Source organism: Pseudophryne corroboree, chromosome 2 (genome assembly GCF_028390025.1).
Source record: "Pseudophryne corroboree isolate aPseCor3 chromosome 2, aPseCor3.hap2, whole genome shotgun sequence".
In the NCBI taxonomy this organism is placed as follows: domain Eukaryota; kingdom Metazoa; phylum Chordata; class Amphibia; order Anura; family Myobatrachidae; genus Pseudophryne; species Pseudophryne corroboree.
The window spans coordinates 1,004,052,554-1,004,075,446 of record NC_086445.1 but is presented as its reverse complement, the minus strand read 5'-3'; the positions used below and the strand labels follow the sequence as shown (position 1 = coordinate 1,004,075,446).

Below are 22,893 nucleotides of genomic sequence, written 5' to 3'. Positions count from 1 at the left end.
CGGGTGAATATCGTGTCTGCTGAGGAAGTCTGCTTCCCAGTTGTCCACGCCCGGGAAGAACACTGCTGACAGTGCTATTACGTGATTCTCCGCCCAGCGAAGAATCTTGGCAGCTTCTGCCATTGCACTCCTGCTTCTTGTGCCGCCCTGTCTGTTTACATGGGCGACCGCCGTGATGTTGTCCGACTGAATCAACACCGGTTTTCCTTGCAGGAGTGGTTCCGCCTGGCTTAGAGCATTTTAGATTGCTCTTAGTACCAGAATGTTTATGTGAAGAGACTTTTCCAGGTTCGTCCATACCCCCTGGAAGTTTCTTCCTTGTGTGACTGCTCCCCAACCTCTCAGGCTGGCGTCCGTGGTCACCAGGATCAAATCCTGTATGCCGAATCTGCGGCCCTCCAATAGATGAGCCTTTTGCAACCACCACAGAAGATATACCCTTGTCCTTGGCGACAGGGTTATTCGCAGGTGCATCTGAGGATGCGACCCTGACCATTTGTCCAACAGATCCCTTTGGAAAATTCTTGCATGGAATCTGCCGAATGGAATTGCTTCGTAAAAAGCCACCATTTTTCCCAGGACTCTTGTGCATTGATGTACAGACACCTTTCCTGGTTTTAGGAGGTTCCTGACAGGTCGGATAACTCCTTGGCTTTTTCCTCGGGAAGAAAAACCTTTTTCTGAACCGTGTCCAGAATCATCCCTAGGAACAGCAGACGTATCGTCGGAAAACAGCTGCGATTCTTGGAATATTTAGAATCCAGTCGTGCCGTCGAAGAACTACTTTAGATAGTGCTCTTCCGACCTCCAACTGTTCTCTGGAACTTGCCCTTTTTAGGTCGTGCAAGTAAGGGATAATTTAGATGCCTTTTTTCTTTGAAGAAACATCTTTTCGGCCATTACCTTGGTAAAAAGGCCCGGGGTGCCGTGGATAATTCAAACGGCATCGTCTGAAACTGATATTGACAGTTCTGTACCACGAACCAGAGGTACCCTTGATGAGAAGGACAAAATTTGGACATGGAGGTAATCCTTGATGTCCAGGGACACCATATAGTCCCCTTTTTTCCGGTTCGCTATCACTGCTCTGAGTGACTTTATCTCGATTTGAACCTTTTATGTAAGTGTTCAAAACATTTTAGATTTAGACTATGTGTCACCAAGCCGTCTGGCTTCAGTACCACAATATAGTGTGGAAAAATAATACCCTTTTCCTTGTCGTAGGAGGGGTACTTTGATTATCACCTGCTGGATATACCGCTTGTGAATTGTTTCCAATGCTGCCTCCCTGTCGGAGGGAGCCGTTGGTAAAGCAGACTTCAGGAACCTGCGAGGAGAAGATGTCTCGACTCTCCAATCTTTACCCCTGGGATAATACTCGTACGATCTAGGGGTCAACTTGCGAGTGATCCCACTGCGCCCTGAGACTCTTGAGACTACCCCCCCACCTTGAGTCCGCTTGCACGGCCCCAGCGTCATGCTGAGGACTTGGCAGACGCGGTGGAGGGCTTCTTTTCCTGGGAAAGGGCTGCCTGCTGCAGTCTACTTCCCTTACCTCTATGTCTGGGCAGATATGACTGGCCTTTTGCCTGCATGCCCTCATGGGAAAGGAAAGATTGAGGCTGAAAAGACGGTGTCTTTTTTAGCTGAGATGTAACTTGGGGTAAAAAAGGTTGGATTTCCCAGCTGTTGCTGTGGTCCCCAGGTCCGATGGACCGACCCCCAAATAACTCCTTCCCTTTATACAGCAATACTTCCATCTGCCGTATGGGATCTGTATCACCTGACCACTGTCGTGTCCCTGACATCTTCTGGGAGATATGGACAACGCACTTATCTTGATGCCAGAGAGCAAATATCCCTCTGTGCATCTCACATACATATATATAGAATGCATCCTATTAAATGCTCTACATGAATAAAATATTTTCAGTCAGGGAATCCGACCAAGCCAACCCAGCACTGCATCTCCAGGCTGATGGCGATCGCTGGTCGCAGTATAACCACCGTATGTGTGTATATACTTTTTAGGATATTTTTCCAGCTTCCTATCAGCTGGCTCCTTGAGGGCGGCCGTATCTGGAGACGGTAACGCCACTTGATAAGCGTGTGAGCGCCTTATCACCCTAAGGGGTGTTTCCCAACGTACCCTAATTTCTGGCGGGAAAGGGTATAACGCCAATATTTGCTATCGGGGTAACCCTACGCATCATCACACACTTCATTTTATTTTATCTGATTCAGGAAAAACTACAGGTAGTTTTTTCCACTCCCACATAATACCCTTTCTTGTGGTACTTGTAGTATCAGAAACACGTAACACCTCCTTCATTGCCCTTAACGTGTGGCCCTAATGAGAAATACGTTTGTTTATTCACCGTCGACACTGTATTCAGTGTCCGTGTCTGTGTCTGTGTCGACCGACTGAGGTAAATGGGCGTTTTTAAAAACCCCTGACGGTGTTTCTGAGCCGCCTGGACCGGTCCTAATAGATTGTCGGCCGTCTCATGTCGTCAACCGACCTTGCAGCGTGTTGACATTCTCACGTAATTCTCTAAATAAGCCATCCATTCCGGTGTCGACTCCCTAGAGAGTGACATCACCATTACAGGCAATTTCTCCGCCTCCTCACCAACATCGTCCTCATACATGTCGACACACGTGCCGACACACAGCACACACACCGGGAATGCTCTGACAGAGGACAGGACCCACTAGCCCTTTGGGGAGACAGAGGGAGAGTCTGCCAGCACACACCAAAAACGCTATAATTATATAGGGACAACCTTATATAAGTGTTTCTCCCTTATAGCATCTTTTATATATATACAATATCGCCAAAATCAGTGCCCCCCCTCTCTGTTTTAACCCTGTTTCTGTAGTGCAGTGCAGGGGAGAGCCTGGGAGCCTTCTCTCCAGCTTTTCTGTGAGAGAAAATGGCGCTGTGTGCTGAGGAGATAGGCCCCGCCCCTTTTACGGCGGGCTCGTCTCCCGCTATTTTTGAAGTTAGGCAGGGGTTAAATATCTCCATATAGCCTCTGTGGGCTATATGTGAGGTATTTTTTGCCTCTAATAAGGTTTTTATTTGCCTCTCAGAGCGCCCCCCCCAGCGCTCTGCACCCTCAGTGACTGTTGTGTGAAGTGTGCTGAGAGGAAAATGGCGCACAGCTGCAGTGCTGTGCGCTACCTTTATGAAGACTCAGGAGTCTTCAGCCGCCGATTTTGGACCTCTTCTCTCTTCAGCGTCTGCAAGGGGGCCGGCGGCGCGGCTCCGGTGACCATCCAGGCTGTACCTGTGATCGTCCCTCTGGAGCTAGTGTCCAGTAGCCAAGCAGCAAATCCACTCTGCACGCAGGTGAGTTCACTACTTCTCCCCTAAGTCCCTCGTTGCAGTGATCCTGTTGCCAGCAGGACTCACTGTAAAGTAAAAAACCTAAGCTAAACTTTCTCTAAGCAGCTCTTTAGGAGAGCCACCTAGATTGCACCCTTCTCGTTCGGGCACAAAATCTAACTGGAGTCTGGAGGAGGGTCATAGGGGGAGGAGCCAGTGCACACCACCTGATCTGGTAAAAGCTTTACTTTTTTGTGCCCTGTCTCCTGCGGAGCCGCTATTCCCCATGGTCCTTTCAGGAACCCCAGCATCCACTTAGGACGATAGAGAAAATGTGATTTGAGGAATCCCAGAACTACGTTGAGATCCCACAGTGCCACTGGAGGCACAAAAAGGGGGTTGTATATGCAATACTCCCTTGACAAACTTCTGGACTTCAGGAACTGAAGCCAATTATTTCTGGAAGAAAATTGACAGGGCCGAAATTTGAACCTTAATGGACCCCAATTTGAGGCCCATAGACACTCCTGTTTGCAGGAAATGCAGGAATCGACCGAGTTGAAATTTCTTCGTGGGGCCTTCCTGGCCTCACACCACGCCACATATTTTCGCCACATGTGGTGATAATGTTTTGCGGTCACCTCCTTCCTGGCTTTGACCAGGGTAGGAATGACCTCTTCCGGAATGCCTTTTTCCCTTAGGATCTGGCGTTCCACCGCCATGCCGTCAAACGCAGCCGCGGTAAGTCTTGGAACAGACCTGGTACTTGCTGAAGCAAGTCCCTTCTTAGCGGCAGAGGCCATGAGTCCTCTGTGAGCATTTCTTGAAGTTCCGGGTGCCACGTCCTTCTTGGCCAATCCGAAGCCACGAGTATAGTTCTTACTCCTCTACGTCTTATAATTCTCAGTACCTTGGTTATGAGAAGCAGAGGAGGGAACACATACACCGACTGGTACACCCACGGTGTTACCAGAACGTCCACAGATATTGCTTGAGGGTCTCTTGACCTGGCGCAATACCTGTCCAGTTTTTTGTTCAGGCGGGACGCCATCATGTCCACCTTTGGTCTTTCCCAACGGTTCACAATCATGTGGCATACTTCCCGATGAAGTCCCCACTCTCCCGGGTGGAGGTCGTGCCTGCTGAGGAAGTCTGCTTCCCAGTTGTCCACTCCCGGAATGAACACTGCTGACAGTGCTATCACATGATTTTTCGCCCAGCGAAGAATCCTTGCAGTTTCTGCCATTGCCCTCCTGCTTCTTGTGCCGCCCTGTCTGTTTACGTGGGCGACTGCCGTGATGTTGTCCCACTGGATCAATACCGGCTGACCTTGAAGCAGAGGTCTTGCTAAGCTTAGAACATTGTAAATTGCCCTTAGCTCCAGTATATTTATGTGGAGAGAAGTCTCCAGACTTGATCACACTCCCTGGAAATTTTTTCCCTGTGTGACTGCTCCCCAGCCTCTCAGGCTGGCATCCGTGGTCACCAGGACCCTGTCCTGAATGCCGAATCTGCGGCCCTTTAGTAGATGAGCACTCTGCAGCCACCGCAGAAGAAACACCCTTGTCCTTGGAGACAGGGTTATCCGCTGATGCATCTGAAGATGCGATCCGGACCATTTTTCCAGCAGATCCCACTGAAAAGTTCTTGCGTGAAATCTACCGAATGGAATCGCTTCGTAAGAAGCCACCATTTTTTCCCAGGACCCTTGTGCAATGATGCACTGACACTTTTCCTGGTTTTAGGAGGTTCCTGACTAGCTCGGATAACTCCCTGGCTTTCTTCTCCGGGAGAAACACCTTTTTCTGGACTGTGTCCAGAATCATCCCTAGGAACAGCAGACGTGTCGTCGGAAACAGCTGCGGTTTTGGAATATTTAGAATCCACCCGTGCCGTCGTAGAACTACTTGAGATAGTGCTACTCCGACCTCCAACTGTTCTCTGGACCTTGCCCCTATCAGGAGATCGTCCATTTTCTTTGAAGAAGAATCATCATTTCGGCCATTACCTTGGTAAGGACCCGGGGTGCCGTGGACAATCCAACCGGCAGCGTCTGAAACGGATAGTGACAGTTCTGTACCACGAACCTGAGGTACCCTTGGTGAGAAGGGCAAATTGGGACATGGAGGTAAGCATCCCTGATGTCCCGGGACTCCATATAGTCCCCTTCTTCCTGGTTCGCTATCACTGCTCTGAGTGACTCCATCTTGATTTGAACCTTTGTATGTAAGTGTTCAACTATTTCAGATTTAGAATAGGTCTCACCGAGCCGTCTGGCTTCAGTACCACAATATAGTGTGGAATAATACCCCTTTCCTTGTTGTAGGAGGGGTACTTTGATTATCACCTGCTGGGAATACAGCTTGTGAATTGTTTCCACTACTGCCTCCCTGTCGGAGGGAGACGTTGGTAAAGCAGACTTCAGGAACCTGCGAGGGGGAGACGTCTCGAATTTCCAATCTGTACCCCTGGGATACTACTTGTAGGATCCAGGGGTCCACTTGCGAGTGAGCCCACTGCGTGCTGAAACTCTTGAGACGACCCCCCCCCACCGCACCTGAGTCCGCTTGTACGGCCCCAGCTTCATGCTGAGGACTTGGCAGAAGCGGTGGAGGGCTTCTGTTTCTGGGAATGGGCTGCCTGCTGCAGTCTTCTTCCCTTTCCTCTATCCCATGGCAGATATGACTGGCCTTTTGCCCGCTTGCCCTTATGGGGACGAAAGGACTGAGGCTGAAAAGACGTTGTCTTTTTCTCCTTTATACGGCAATACTTCCATGTGCCGTTTGGAATCTGCATCACCTGACCACTGTCGTGTCCATAAACAACTTCTGGCAGATATGGACATCGCACTTACTCTTGATGCCAGAGTGCAAATATCCCTCTGTGCATCTCGCATATATAGAAATGCATCCTTTAAATGCTCTATAGTCAATAAAATACTGTCCCTGTCAAGGGTATCAATATTTTCAGTCAGGGAATCCGACCAAGCCACCCCAGCGCTGCACATCCAGGCTGAGGCGATCGCTGGTCGCAGTATAACACCAGTATGTGTGTATATACTTTTTAGGATATTTTCCAGCCTCCTATCAGCTGGCTCCTTGAGGGCGGCCCTATCTGGAGACGGTACCGCCACTTGTTTTGATAAGCGTGTGAGCGCCTTATCCACCCTAAGGGGTGTTTCCCAACGCGCCCTAACTTCTGGCGGGAAAGGGTATACCGCCAATAATTTTCTATCGGGGGAAACCCACGCATCATCACACACTTCATTTAATTTATCTGATTCAGGAAAAACTACAGGTAGTTTTTTCACACTCCACATAATACCCTTTGTTGTGGTACTTGTAGTATCAGAAATATGTAACACCTCCTTCATTGCCCTTAACAAGTAACGTGTGGCCCTAAAGGAAAATACGTTTGTTTCTTCACCGTCGACACTGGAGTCAGTGTCCGTGTCTGTGTCGACCGACTGAGGTAAAAGGACGTTTTAACGCCCCTGACGGTGTTTGAGACGCCTGGACAGGTACTAATTGGTTTGCCGGCCGTCTCATGTCGTCACCCGACCTTGCAGCGTGTTGACATTATCACGTAATTCCTTAAATAAGCCATCCATTCCGGTGTCGACTCCCTAGAGAGTGACATCACCATTACAGGCAATTGCTCCGCCTCCTCACCAACATCGTCCTCATACATGTCGACACACACGTACCGACACACAGCACACACACAGGGAATGCTCTGATAGAGGACAGGACCCCACTAGCCCTTTGGGGAGACAGAGGGAGAGTTTGCCAGCACACACCAAAAACGCTATAATTATACAGGGACAACCTTTATATAAGTGTTTTTCCCTTATAGCATTTTAATATATATAGTCATATCGCCAAATAAGTGCCCCCCCTCTCTGTTTTAACCCTGTTTCTGTAGTGCAGTGCAGGGGAGAGCCTGGGAGCCTTCCCACCAGCATTTCTGTGAGGGAAAATGGCGCTGTGTGCTGAGGAGAATAGGCCCCGCCCCCTTTTCGGCGGGCTTCTTCTCCCGTTTTTCTGAGACCTGGCAGGGGTTAAATACATCCATATAGCCCCCAGGGGCTATATGTGATGTATTTTTAGCCAGAATAAGGTACTATCATTGCTGCCCAGGGCGCCCCCCCCAGCGCCCTGCACCCTCAGTGACCGCTGCTATGAAGTGTGCTGACAACAATGGCGCACAGCTGCAGTGCTGTGCGCTACCTTATGAAGACTGAAAAGTCTTCTGCCGCCGGTTTCTGGACCTCTTCACTTTTCGGCATCTGCAAGGGGGTCGGCGGCGCGGCTCCGGGACGAACCCCAGGGTGAGACCTGTGTTCCGACTCCCTCTGGAGCTAATGGTGTCCAGTAGCCTAAGAAGCCAATCCATCCTGCACGCAGGTGAGTTCACTTCTCTCCCCTAAGTCCCTCGATGCAGTGAGCCTGTTGCCAGCAGGACTCACTGAAAATAAAAAACCTAACAAAACTTTTACTCTAAGCAGCTCTTTAGGAGAGCCACCTAGATTGCACCCTTCTCGGCCGGGCACAAAATTCTAACTGAGGCTTGGAGGAGGGTCATAGGGGGAGGAGCCAGTGCACACCACCTGATCCTAAAGCTTTTACTTTTGTGCCCTGTCTCCTGCGGAGCCGCTATTCCCCATGGTCCTGACGGAGTCCCCAGCATCCACTAGGACGTCAGAGAAAATACATTTAGATCACCTCCACCATCGTATAAACAGCTATGAACAGCTTTATGACTATACAATCACCTGTTAGGGCCAGGGGGGTGGAGAGTTCTTGTTAGGCACTAGGAGGAAGGGGTTAGAGTTAGGCACTAGGAGGGAGTTTGGCCGTAGCAAACAGCCCCAGAGGGTTAAGGTAGGGAAAGGGAGAGTGGTAGAATACTTACCCCCGTCCGGTGTCGGGAAGTCGCTGTCAGTCATCCGACCGCCGGCATTTCATATCCAACCCCCTACAGGAGATGTCAGGAAATTCAGTAATCAATAACAAAAAAAAGGATTTTAATACCTACCGGTAAATCCTTTTCTCTTAGTCCGTAGAGGATGCTGGGGATGCTTCAAGAACCATGGGGTATGGGCGGGATCCGCAGGAGACATGGGCACACTATAAGACTTTAAATGGGTGTGAACTGGCTCCTCCCTCTATGCCCCTCCTCCATACTCCAGTTATAGGAACTGTGGCCAGGGAGACGGACATTTCGAGAAAAATGATTTATTTAATTATTTTAAACTAAGGCGAGATACATACCAGCTCACACCTCTAACACGCCGTACAACATGGCATTCATCAACAACGCATGCAACGGCATGACCAACAACAGTCACAGATTGACTGAACTCAACATGAGCGTAACTATAACCAAACTGCAGATACAGCCCGCACTGGGACGGGCGTCCAGCATCCTCTACGGACTAAGAGAAAAGGATTTACCGGTAGGTATTAAAATCCTATTTTCTCATACGTCCTAGAGGATGCTGGGGATGCTTCAAGAACCATGGGGATTATACCAAAGCTCTAGAACGGGCGGGAGAATGTGGATGACTCTGCAGCACCGATTGATCAAACAAGAGGTCCTCCTCAGCCAGGGTATCAAACTTGCAAAACTTCACAAAGGTGTTTGAACCCGACCAAGCAGCAGCTCGGCAAAGTTGTAACGCCGAGACTTCCCGGGCAGCCGCCCAGGATGAGCCCACCTTTCTGGTAGAATGGGCTTTCACCGATTTCGGTAACAGCAATCCTGTTGTAGAATGAGCCTGCTGAATCGTATTAAAAATCCAGCGCGCAATAGTCTGCTTAGAAGCAGGAGCCCCAATCTTGTTGGGAGCCCACAGGACAAACAGAGCCTCTGTTTTCCTAATCTGCACCGTTCTGGCGAAATAGATCTTCAAAGCTCTGACCACATTCAGAGACTTTGACTCCGCCAAGGCGTCAGTAGCCACTGGCACCACAATTGGCTGGTTAACATGAAATGATGAAACCACTTTTGGCAGAAATTGCTGACGAGTTCTCAACTCCGCTCTATCAGCATGGAAAATCAAACAGGGGCTTTTGTGAGACAAAGCCGCCAACTCACTCGCCTTGCAGACGCCAAAAACATGACCACTTTCCAAGTAAGGAATTTTAACTTGACCTTGCGCAAAGGTTCAAACCAATGTGATTGCAAGAATTGCAGCACCACATTAAGGTCCCAAGGTGCCACTGGGGGCACAAAGGGAGGTTGGATGTGCAGCACATCTTTTACAAAGGTCTGAACTTCTGGAAGGGAGGCCAATTCTTTTTGAAAAAAGATCAACAAGGCCGAAATCTGTACTTTAATTGAGCCTAACTTTAGGCCCGCATCCACACCTGCTTGTAGGAAATGGAGCAAACGCCCCAGGTGAAATTCTTCCGTAGGAGCCTTCTTGGATTCCCACCAAGACACACATTTTCTCCAAATACGGTGGTAATGCTTCGCCGTTACTTCTTTCCTAGCCTGAAGTAGTGTAGGAATGACTTCACTGGGAATACCCTTTCGGGCTAGGATTTGGCGTTCAACCGCCACGCCGTCAAACGCAGCCGCGGTAAATCCTGATACACGCACGGCCCCTGTTGTAACAGGTCCTCCCGAAGAGGAAGAGGCCAGGGATCTTCTATGAGCAACTCATGAAGATCTGGATACCAGGCCCTTTTTGGCCAATCTGGAACAATGAGGATCGCCTGAACCCTTGTTCTTATAATTTTTATCACCTTTGGAATGAGTGGAAGTGGAGGGAACACATAGACCGACTGAAACACCCACGGTGTCACTAGGGCGTCCACCGCTATCGCCTGAGGGTCCCTTGACCTGGAACAATATATCGCTGAAGTTTCTTGTTGAGGCGGGACGCCATCATGTCCACTTGAGGAACTCCCCAACGACTTGTCACTTCTCCAAAGACCTCTTGATGAAGACCCCACTCTCCGGGATGGAGATCGTGTCTGCTGAGGAAGTCTGCTTCCCAGTTGTCCACTCCTGGAATGAAGACCGCTGCCAGAGCGCTGGCATGTCTTTCCGCCCAGCGAAGAATCTTCGTGGCCTCGACCATCGCCACTCTGCTCTTTGTACCGCCTTGGTGGTTTATGTACGCCACTGCTGTCACGTTGTCTGACTGAATCAAGACCGGCAGACCTCGAAGAAGATGTTCTGCTTGCAGAATGCCGTTGTGGATGGCTCTTAATTCCAGAATGTTTATGTGTAGACAAGCTTCCTGGCTTGACCACTTTCCCTGAAAGTTTCTTCCCTGTGTGACTGCTCCCCAGCCTCGGAGGCTTGCATCTGTGGTCAACAGGATCCAATCCTGAATCCCGAACCTATGTCCCTCCAGAAGGTGAGAACTGTGCAGCCACCACAGAAGGGAAAATTCTGGTCATGGGAGACAGAATTATTTTCCGGTGCATGTCCAGGTGAGACCCGAACCACTGGTCCAGCAGGTTCCACTGAAACACCCTGGCATGGAACCTGCCATACGGCCTTGTAGGCCGCCACCATCTTCCCCAGCAACCGAGTGCAGTGAAGAACTGACACCTTTGCCGGTTTTAGAATCTGTTTTACCATGTTCTGTATTTCCAGAGCTTTTTCCACTGGAAGAAAAACTCTCAGCAATTCTGTATCCAGAATCATACCCAGGAACGACAGCCGTGTCGTTGGATCCAACTGTGATTTTGGCAAATTTAGGAGCCAACCGTGTTGTTGCAGAATAGTCAGTGAAAGAGCAACATTCTTCAACAATTGCTCCTTGGACCTCGCCTTTATGAGGAGATTGTCCAAGTACGGGATAATTGTGATTCCCTGCTTGCGCAGGAGAACCATCATTTCCGCCATTACTTTGGTGAAAATCCTCGGAGCCGTCGACAGACCAAACGGCAACGTCTGAAATTGGTAATGACAATCCTGCACAGCAAATCTCAGGTAAGCCTGATGTGGAGGATATATGGGGACATGTAAGTAGGCATCTTTTATGTCGACCGACACCATAAAATCCCCCTCCTCCAGACTGGAGATCACTGCTCGTAGAGACTCCATCTTGAACTTGAATTTCTTCAGAAAGAAATTGAGGGATTTTAGGTTTAGAATCGGTCTGACTGAGCCATCCGGCTTCGGGACCACGAACAGGCTCGAATAAAAACCTTCCCCCTGTTGAGACGGGGGTACCGTAACAATCACTTGATTTTGACACCACTTTAGTATCGCAGCGCTTACTATCTCCCTTTCTGGAAGAAAAGCTGACAAGGCCGATTTGAAAAATCGGTGAGGGGGCACGTCTTGAAACTCTAACTTGTACCCTTGGGTTACTATGTCTACTATTCAAGGATCCAGGTCCGAGTGCACCCAAACCTGACTGAAGAGTTTGAGACAATCCCCCACTGGAGCGGACTCCCGCAGAGGAGCCCCAGCGTCATGCTGTGGATTTTGTAGAAGCCGGAGAGGACTTCTGCTCCTGGGAACGTGCCACAGCCTGTGACCCTTTTCCCCGTCCACTCCCCCTCGCAGCAAGGAAGGAGGACCCACGTCCTTTTTTGAATTTATTGGGCCGAAAGGACTGCATCTGATAGTGAGGCGATATCTTCTGCTGTACAGGGACATAAGGTAAAAATGAAGACTTACCCGCGGTAGCCAGAGACACTAGGTCAGTGAGGCCGTCGCCAAACAAGACCCTACCGTTAAACGGAAGAGACTCCATCGCCTTCTTAGAGTCAGCATCAGCATTCCATTGATGTATCCACAACGCTCTCCTTGCTGAGACCGCCATGGCATTGGCCCTTGAACCCAAAGGCCAATATCCCTTACAGCTTCTTTTAAATATGCTGCAGCGTCACTGATGTGACCCAGAGTCAAAATCACACTATCCCTGTCTAGGGAATCTACCTCAGATGACAAGTTATCTGCCCACCGTTCAATAGCGCTACTCACCCATGCCGCAGCAACGGCAGGCCTGAGTAGCGACCCCGTAGTGACATAAATAGATTTCAGTGTATTTTCCTACTTACGATCCGCAGGATCCTTTAGAGCTGCCGTGTCAGGGGACGGAAGCGCCACCTTTTTGGATAGACGCGATAAAGCTTTGTCTACCGTGGGGATTGACTCCCACCTTTCCCTGTCCCCAGAAGGGAACGGATATGCCACTGGAATTCTTTTGGGAACATGTATCCTTTTGTCAGGATTTTCCCAAGCTTTATCAAAAAGTGCATTCAGCTCATGAGAGGGAGGAAACGTTACCTCAGGTTTCTTTCCTTTATACATACAGACCCTAGTATCAGGAACAGTGGGGTCCTCAGTGATATGTAAAAATAAGATTTTACTCACCGGTAAATCTATTTCTCGTAGTCCTTAGTGGATGCTGGGAACTCCGTAAGGACCATAGGGAATAGCGGCTCCGCAGGAGTCTGGGCACAACTGAAGAAAGCTTTAGGACTACCTGGTGTGCACTGGCTCCTCCCTCTATGACCCTCCTCCAGACCTCAGTTAGGATACTGTGCCCGGAAGAGCTGACACAATAAGGAAAGGATTTGGAATCCCGGGTAAGACTCATACCAGCCACACCAATCACACCGTATAACTCGTGATATTATACCCAGTTAACAGTATGAAATATATCTGAGCCTCACTAACAGATGGCTCATAACAATAACCCTTTAGTTAGGCAATAACTATATACAAGTATTGCAGACAATCCGCACTTGGGACGGGCGCCCAGCATCCACTACGGACTACGAGAAATAGATTTACCGGTGAGTAAAATCTTATTTTCTCCGACGTCCTAGTGGATGCTGGGAACTCCGTAAGGACCATGGGGATTATACCAAAGCTCCCAAACGGGCGGGAGAGTGTGGATGACTCTGTAGCACCGAATGAGCAAACTCAAGGTCCTCCTCAGCCAGGGTATCAAACTTGTATACTTTTGCAAAAATGTTTGAACCCGACCAAGTAACAGCTCGGCAAAGTTGTAAAGCCGAGACCCCTCGGGCAGCCGCCCAAGAAGAGCCCACTTTCCTCGTGGAATGGGCTTTTACAGATTTAGGGTGCGGCAGTCCAGCCGCAGAATGTGCAAGTTGAATCGTGCTACAGATCCAGCGAGCAATAGTCTGCTTAGAAGCAGGAGCACCCAGCTTGTTGGGTGCATACAGGATAAATAGCGAGTCAGTTTTCCTGACTCCAGCCGTCCTGGAAACATATATTTTACGGGCCCTGACTACGTCCAGTAACTTGGAGTCCTCCAAGCCCCACGTAGCCGCAGGCACCACAATAGGTTGGTTCACATGAACAGCTGATACCACCTTAGGAAGGAATTGGGAACGAGTCCTCAATTCCGCCCTATCCATATGAAAATCAGATAAGGGCTTTTGCATGACAAAACCGCCAATTCTGATACACGCCTGGCCGACGCCAAGGCAAACAGCATGACCACTTTCCACGTGAGGTATTTTAGCTCTACGGATTTAAGTGGCTCAACCCAATGCGACTTCAGGAAATCCAACTCTACGTTGAGATCCCACGGTGCCACTAGAGGCACAAACGGGGGCTGAATATGCAGCACTCCCTTAACAAAAGTCTGAACTTCAGGCAGTGAAGCCAGTTCTTTTTGGAAGAAAATGTACAGAGCCGAAATCTGGACCTTAACGTAACCCAATTTTAGGCCCATAGTCACTCCTGACAGTAGGAAGTGCAGAAATCGACCCAGTTGAAATTCCTCCGTTGGGGCCTTCCTGGCCTCACACCAAGCAACATATTTTTGCCATATGCGGTGATAATATTTTGCGATCACATCTTTCCTAGCCTTAATCAGCGTAGGAATGACTTCCTCCGGAATGCCTTTTTCCTTTAGGATCCGGTGTTCAACCGCCATGCCGTCAAACACAGCCGTGGTAAGTCTTGGAACAGGCAGGGCCCCTGCTGCAGCAGGTCCTGTCTGAGCGGCAGAGGCCATGGGTCCTCTGAGATCATTTCTTGAAGTTCTGGGTACCAAGCTCTTCTTGGCCAATCCGGAACCACGAGTATAGTTCTTACTCCTCTCCTTCTTAGTATTCTCAATACCTTGGGTATGAGAGGCAAAGGAAGGAACACATACACCGACTGGTACACCCACGGTGTTACCAGAGCGTCCACAGCTATCGCCTGAGGGTCCCTTGACCTGGCGCAATATCTTTTTAGCTTTTTGTTGAGGCGGGACGCCATCATGTCCACCTGTGGCCTTTCCCAATGGTGTACAATCATTTTGAAGACTTTTGGATGAAGTCCCCACTCTCCCGGGTGGAGGTCGTGCCTGCTGAGAAAGTCTGCTTCCCAGTTGTCCACTCCGGGAATGAACACTGCTGACAGTGCTAACACATGATTTTCCGCCCATCGGAAAATCCTTGTGGCTTCTGCCATCACCATCCTGCTTCTTGTGCCGCCCTGCTGGTTTACATGGGCGACCGCCGTGATGTTGTCTGACTGGATCAGCACCGGCTGGTGTTGAAGCAGGGGTCTAGCCTGACTTAGGGCATTGTGAATGGCCCTTAGTCCCAGAATATTTATGTGTAGGGAAGTCTCCTGACTTGACCATAGTCCTTGGAAGTTTCTTCCCTGTGACACTGCCCCCCAGCCTCGAAGGCTGGCATCTGTGGTTACCAGGACCCAGTCCTGTATGCCGAATCTGCGCCCCTCTAGAAGATGAGCTCTCTGCAGCCACCACAACAGCGACACCCTGGCCCTTGGAGACAGGGTTATCAGCCGATGCATCTGAAGATGCAACCCGGACCACTTGTCCAACAGATCCCACTAGAAGATCCTTGCATGGAACCTACCGAATGGAATTTCTTCGTAAGAAGCTACCATCTTTCCCAGGACTCGCATGCATTTATGCACCGACACCTGTATTTGTATTAGGAGGTCTCCGATTAGAGATGACAACTCCTTGGCCTTCTCCTCCGGGAGAAACCCTTTTTCCTGTTCTGTGTCAAGAACCATACCCAGGAACAGTAGACGCGTCGTAGGAACCAGCTGCGACTTTGGACTATTCAGAATCCAGCCGCGCTGTTGTAGCACTTCACGAGATAGTGCTACTCCGACGAACAACTGCTCCCTGGACCTCGCCTTTATATTGAGATCGTCCAAGTACGGGATAATTATAACTCCCTTTTTTTGAGGGAGTAACATCATTTCGGCCATTACCTTGGTAAATACCCTCGGTGCTGGGGACAGACCAACGGCAACGTCTGGAATTGGTAATGACAGTCCTGTACCACAATTTTGAGGTACTACTGGTGAGAAGAGTAAATGGGGACATGCAGGTAAGCATCCTTGATGTCCAGTGATACCATGTAATCCCCTTCGTCCAGGCTTGCAATAACCGCCCTGAGCTATTCCATTTTGAACTTGAACCTTCGTATATAAGTGTTCAAGGATTTCAATTTTAGAATGGGTCTCACCGAACCGTCTGGTTTCGGTACCACAAACATTGTGGAATAGTAACCCCGGCCTTGTTGAAGGAGGGGTACCGTGATTATCACCTGCTGGAAGTACAGCTTGTGAATTGCCGCCAGTACTACCTCTCCTCGAGGGCAGCAGGCAAGGCTGATTTGAGGTAACGGCGAGGGGGAGTCGGCCCGAAACTCCAGCTTGTATCCCTGTGATACTACTTGCAGAACCCAGGGATCCACCTGTGAGCGAGCCCACTGGTCGCTGAAGTTCCCGAGACGCGCCCCCACCGCACCTGGCTCCACCTGTGGAGCCCCAGCGTCATGGGGTGGACTCAGAGGAAGCGGGGGAAGATTTTTGATCCTGGGAACTGGCTGTCTGGTGCAGCTTTTTCCCTCTTCCCTTGTCTCTATGCAGAAAGGAAGCGCCTTTAACCCACTTAAAGGACTGTACCTTATAATACGGTGCTTTCTTAGGCTGTGAGGAAACTTGAGGTAAAAAAAATTCTTTCCCAGCTGTTGCTGTGGATACGAGGTCCCAGAGACCATCCCCAAACAATTCCTCACCCTTATAAGGCAGAATCTTCATGCGCCTTCTAAAGTCAGCATCGCCTGTCCACTGCCGGGTCCCTAATACCCTCCTGGCAGAATGGACATTGCATTAATTCTGGATGCCAGCCGGCAAATATCCCTCTGTGCATCCCTCATATATAAGACAACATCTTTAATATGCTCTATGGTTAGCAAATAGTATCCCTGTCCTAACAGGGTAATAGACCACGCTGCAGCAGCACTATCCATGCTGAGGCAACTGCAGGTCTCAGTATAGTACCTGAGTGTGTATATACAGACTTCAGGATAGCCTCCTGCTTTTTATCAGCAGGCTCCTTCAAAGTGGCCGTATTCTAAGACGGCAGTGCCACCTTTTTTGACAAACGTGTGAGCGCCTTATCCACCCTAGGGGATATCTCCCAACGTGACCTATCCTCTGGCGGGAAAGGGTACGCCATCAGTAACTTTTTAGAAATTACCAGTTTCTTATCGGGGGAACCCACGCTTCTTCACACACTTCATTCACTCATCTGATGGGGGAACAAAACACTGTCTGCTTTTTCTCCCCAAACATAAAACCCCTTTTTTGTGGTACCTAGATTAATGTCAGAAATGTGTAACACATTTTTCATTGCCGAGATCATGCAACGGATGTTCCTAGTGGATTGTGTATATGTCTCAACCTCGTCGACACTGGAGTCAGACTCCGTGTCGACATCTGTGTCTGCCATCTGAGGTAGCAGGCGTTTTTGAGCCCCTGATGGCCTTTGAGACGCCTGGGCAGGCACGGGCTGAGAAGCCGGCTGTCCCACAGCTGTTACGTCATCCAGCCTTTTATGTAAGGAGTTGACACTGTCGGTTAATACCTACCACCTATCCATCCACTCTGGTGTCGGCCCCACAGGGGGCGACATCACATTTATCGGCATCTGCTCCGCCTCCAGATAAGCCTCCTCATCAACCATGTCGACACAGCCGTACAGACACATCGCGCACACACACAGGGAATGCTCTGACTGAAGACAGGACCCCACAAAGTCCTTTGGGGAGACAGAGAGAGAGTATGCCAGCACACACCAGAGCGCTATATAATGCAGGGATTCACACTACCCACAGTGATTTTTCCCTTATAGCTGCTATAATACACAGATTTGCGCCTAAATTTAGTCCCCCCCCCCTCTTTTTAACCCTTTGAGCTTGAAAACTACAGGGGAGAGCCTGGGGAGCTGTCTTCCAGCTGCACTGTGAAGAGAAAATGGCGCCAGTGTGCTGAGGAAGATAGCCCCGCCCCTTTTTCGGCTGACTTTCTCCCGCTTTTTTATGGATCCTGGCAGGGGTATTTTTCACATAAATAGCCTCTGGGACTATATATTGTGATTATTTTGCCAGCCAAGGTGTTAATATTGCTGCTCAGGGCGCGCGCCCCCCCCCCCCCCCAGCGCCCTGCACCCATCAGTGACCGGAGTGTGAGGTGTGCATGAGGAGCAATGGCGAACAGCTGCAGTGCTGTGCGCTACCTTGTTGAAGACCGAAGTCTTCTGCCGCCGATTTTCAGGACCGTCTTCATGCTTCTGGCTCTGTAAGGGGAACGGCGGCGCGGCTCAGGGACAGGACGATCGAGGTCGGGCCCTGTGTTCGATCCCTCTGGAGCTAATGGTGTCCAGTAGCCTTAGAAGCCCAAGCTAGCTGCAAGCAGGTAGGTTCGCTTCTTCTCCCCTTAGTCCCTCGTAGCAGTGAGTCTGTTGCCAGCAGATCTCACTGAAAATAAAAAACCTAAAATATACTTTCTTTTCTAGGAGCTCAGGAGAGCCCCTAGTGTGCATCCAGCTCAGCCGGGCACAAGATTCTAACTGAGGTCTGGAGGAGGGTCATAGAGGGAGGAGCCAGTGCACACCAGGTAGTCCTAAAGCTTTCTTTAGTTGTGCCCAGTCTCCTGCGGAGCCGCTATTGCCTATGGTCCTTACGGAGTTCCCAGCATCCACTAGGACGTCAGAGAAACATCTTTTATCGCCACAATCATGTACTGAATACTCTTTGCCAGTTTTGGATGTAATCTGGCATCACTATAGTCGACACTGGGATCAGAGTCCGTGTCGGTATCTGCTATCTGGGTAAATGGCAGTTTCTGTGACCCCGAAGGAGCCTGGGCCTGTGACAAAGCATCTTCCATGGATTTCTTCCATGTCTGGTTCTTAGACTCAGATTTATCAAATCTCTTAGCTAACTTAGTCACATTTGCATTTAAAACACTTAACATAGTCACCCAATCATCTGTAGGCGGTGCCGACATTGTCACTCTCACAGAATTGTCTGTCCCCACTCCAGCCTCCTCCTGGGAAGAGCATTCAGCCTCAGACATGTCGACACACACACACGTACCGACACAACCACACTGTGGCTATAGGAGACAGACCCACACTAAAGCCTGCCAGAGAGAGACAGAGAGAGTTCTGCCAGCTCACACCCAGCGCCTATCCCGGTACTGAGGCCAGTAATAAGACTGACCAGACCTGCTAGCACTTTTTTCATATAAAATAAATCACCAAATTTCCAGCACCCTGTTGCTTGGACAGTGTGGAGGTCAGGGCCAGCGTCTCTGCAGCCTTCTGTGAAGAGAAAAAATGGCGCTGGTCAGAGCTGTGCGGGCTAAGCCCCGCCCACTACATGGCGCGCTTCCGTCCCACTCAAAATCTTTACACTGGCGGGGGTCCCTTAACTAGTGCCTGGGCACTGTTAACTTCTATGCCAGTGCTGTCTGAGGTCCCCCCATGCTGCCCCCCCTGCGCCCTGCACCCTGAGAGTGCCGTGATCTGTGTGGGAGCATGGCACGCTGTGCGGTACCTCAGACGCGTCTTCTGCCGTCACTTAAGTCTTCTGTTCTTCACATACTCACCCGGCTTCAATCTTATGGCTCTGTGAGGGGGGTGATGGCGCGGCTCCGGGAACAAGCAGCTAGGCGTACCAAGTGATCGAACCCTCTGTAGCTAATGGTGTCCAGTAGCCTAAGAAGCAGAGCCCTTGAACTCTTAAGAAGTAGGTCTGCTTCTCTCCCCTCACTCCCACGATGCAGGGAGCCTGTAGCCAGCAGGTCTCCCTGAAAATAACAAACCTAATAAAGTCTTTTCCTGAGAAACTCAGGAGAGCTCCTCAGTGTGCATCCAGTCTCACTGGGCACAGAATCTAACTGGAGTCTGGAGGAGGGGCATAGAGGGAGGAGCCAGTTCACACTCATTCAAAGTCTTATAGTGTGCCCATGTCTCCTGCGGATCCCGTCTATACCCCATGGTTCTTGAAGCATCCCCAGCATCCTCTAGGACGTATGAGAAAGTTTAGGTGCTAGCAGCAATTGTATCATAACTATGTGAGTGCATGTATATAGCAGTAAAGGGCCCCATACACTAGGACGATTTTACACGATTTCATACAATTCCAATATATCCGTCTGATATATTGTATGAAATAGTGTACAATCGTATGTGTTTTACATCGTATCCAATCTGATGCGCGTCCCCGTGGCTGTCGGATAGGTTTCCCTAGGTCGTTGGTGCTGCACTAATGATATATCGGAATTGGATGGAATCGGATGAAAAAAGTGTGTTTTTTGTGCATGTGATATATCGCATGCGATGTATCACAGGGAAGTGTGACTGCCATTCTCAGGACACTCCCAGCCCCCGTAGCCCTCTATCCAGCCCATCAGATATATCTCATGGTACAATTGCATGCCGTACGATATATCGCATGCGATGTATAGCGGCTTCATCAATCACGTGCGATATAACTTATGCAAAAACAGCACAAAAGTACCAAAATCGTATGGAATCACTCCCGGGAAGGTCCCGGGGGAGTTCAAGGGAAATTACATCCGACTTCAGCCTCAGACATATCGTTGTAGTGTATGGGGCCCTTAAGGGGTCTGAAAGCCACATGCAGTTATTTTCCCAGTATGATCGTCCTTCTAATTACTTCAACCCACAAAAGATGAGCAAAAGGCATATACTGTAGGCCAGGGGCGGAGAACCTTTGACCCTCCAGCTGTTTAACTACATATACCAGCATGCCCTGTTACAGTTTGCCATTTCACCATACTAAATGTGTTGCAGAGCATGCTGGGATGTATAGTTCAACCACAGCTGGAGGGCCGCAGGTTCCCCACCCCTGCTGTAGGCCAATATAAATGTACCAGGGTCATCCATTATTGGATTGTTATAGTTAGTCATCAGGAGGACTATCTGAAAGTTTATTCACTGTTTGGCCTGTGTGTAGACCTCATCTTACTGCTCTGATCTCATAATGTGAACCACTGCTAGAAAGCTTTTGCAAAGTAAGAGCACGAGTAACCATTCTGGACTGCCCAAAATAATAAGCTGGTACCCCCAGCACTCTATATAATAAAGTAGCCTACGACCAAAAATGTAAAACAACTTTTTGTAAATCTATATAACCTTGTGTCATTCGGCAATTTTTATCTGGCAGCAAAAGCTGCTGATGTGCCAATGCACTATAAAAAGGCAACAGGGCTGCTGTATTCCAGTATCAAGCACTGGCATCACTGGTAAGAGGGGAGAAGGATCTTAACGGTCCAGGATACCCTAGAAATGAGTCAGAGAAGAAGGGGAGTCCATTGTATTAAATATATAATAAGAATTTACTTACCGATAATTCTATTTCTCGTAGTCCGTAGTGGATGCTGGGGACTCCATAAGGACCATGGGGAATAGCGGCTCCGCAAGAGACTGGGCACAAAAGTAAAGCTTTAGAACTACCTGGTGTGCACTGGCTCCTCCCCCCATGACCCTCCTCCAACCCTCAGTTAGGATACTGTGCCCGGACGAGCGTACACAATAAGGAAGGATTTTGAATCCCGGGTAAGACTCATACCAGCCACACCAATCACACCGTACAACTCGTGATCTAAACCCAGTTAACAGCATGATAACAGAGGAGCCTCTAGAAAAGATGGCTCACTACAGCAATAACCCGATTTTTTGGTAACAATAACTATGTACCAGTATTGCAGACAATCCGCACTTGGGATGGGCGCCCAGCATCCACTACGGACTACGAGAAATAGAATTATCGGTAAGTAAATTCTTATTTTCTCTAACGTCCTAAGTGGATGCTGGGGACTCCGTAAGGACCATGGGGATTATACCAAAGCTCCCAAACGGGCGGGAGAGTGCGGATGACTCTGCAGCACCAAATGAGAGAACTCCAGGTCCTCCTCAGCCAGGGTATCAATTTTGTAGAATTTTACAAACGTATTTGCTCCTGACCAAGTAGCTGCTCGGCAAAGTTGTAAAGCCGAGACCCCTCGGGCAGCCGCCCAAGATGAGCCCACCTTCCTTGTGGAGTGGGCATTTACAGATTTTTGGCTGTGGCAGGCCTGCCACAGAATGTGCAAGCTGAATTGTACTACAAATCCAACGAGCAATAGTCTGCTTAGAAGCAGGAGCACCCAGCTTGTTGGGTGCATACAGGATAAACAGCGAGTCAGATTTTCTGACTCCAGCCGTCCTGGAACATATATTTTCAGGGCCCTGACAACGTCTAGCAACTTAGAGTCCTCCAAGTCCCTAGTAGCCGCAGGCACCACAATAGGTTGGTTCAGGTGAAACGCTGAAACCACCTTAGGGAGAAACTGAGGACGAATCCTCAATTCCGCCCTGTCCGAATGGAAAATCAGATAAGGGCTTTTACAGGATCAAGCCGCCAATTCTGACACGCGCCTGGCCCAGGCCAGGGCCAACAGCATGACCACTTTCCATGTGAGATATTTTAACTCCACAGATTTAAGTGGTTCAAACCAATGTGACTTTTGGAACCCAAAAACTACATTGAGATCCCAAGGTGCCACTGGAGGCACAAAAGGAGGCTGTATATGCAGTACCCCTTTTACAAACGTCTGAACTTCAGGGACTGAAGCTAGTTCTTTTTGGAAGAAAATTGACAGGGCCGAAATTTGAACCTTAATGGACCCCAATTTCAGGCCCATAGACACTCCTGTTTGCAGGAAATGTAGGAATCGACCCAGTTGAATTTCCTCCGTCGGGCCTTACTGGCCTCGCACCACGCAACATATTTTCGCCAAATGCGGTGATAATGTTTTGCGGTTACATCCTTCCTGGCTTTGATCAGGATAGGGATGACTTCATCCGGAATGCCTTATTTCCTTCAGGATCCGGCGTTCAACCGCCATGCCGTCAAACGCAGCCGCGGTAAGTCTTGGAACAGACAGGGTCCTTGCTGGAGCAGGTCCCTTCTTAGAGGTAGAGGCCACGGATCCTCCGTGAGCATCTCTTGAAGTTCCGGTTACCAAGTCCTTCTTGGCCAATCCGGAGCCACGAATATAGTGTTTACTCCTCTCCATCTTATCAATCTCAGTACCTTGGGTATGAGAGGCAGAGGAGGGAACACATACACTGACTGGTACACCCACGGTGTTACCAGAGCGTCTACAGCTATTGCCTGAGGGTCCCTTGACCTGTCGCAATACCTGTCGAGTTTTTCCCAACGGTTTATAATCATGTGGAAGACTTCTGGGTGAAGTCCCCACTCTCCCAGGTGGAG

The 22,893-nt window shown here is 49.5% G+C and overlaps 1 protein-coding gene across 3 annotated transcripts in view; it reads right to left on the bottom strand.

Annotated features, from left to right (window-relative positions):
- The window catches only part of DYRK1A (dual specificity tyrosine phosphorylation regulated kinase 1A), a 155,607-nt gene that overhangs the window by 113,292 nt on the left and 19,422 nt on the right, over positions 1 to 22,893 (bottom strand). Inside the window, exon 1 of one of the 3 annotated variants that reach the window (XM_063956568.1) lies at positions 8,246 to 8,266. The exons of the other annotated variants lie outside the window; for them this stretch is intronic. The gene's annotated coding sequence lies outside the window, so the exon portion shown is untranslated. Of the gene's footprint in view, positions 1 to 8,245; positions 8,267 to 22,893 lie in introns of those variants that run through there. 3 annotated transcript variants of the gene reach the window in all.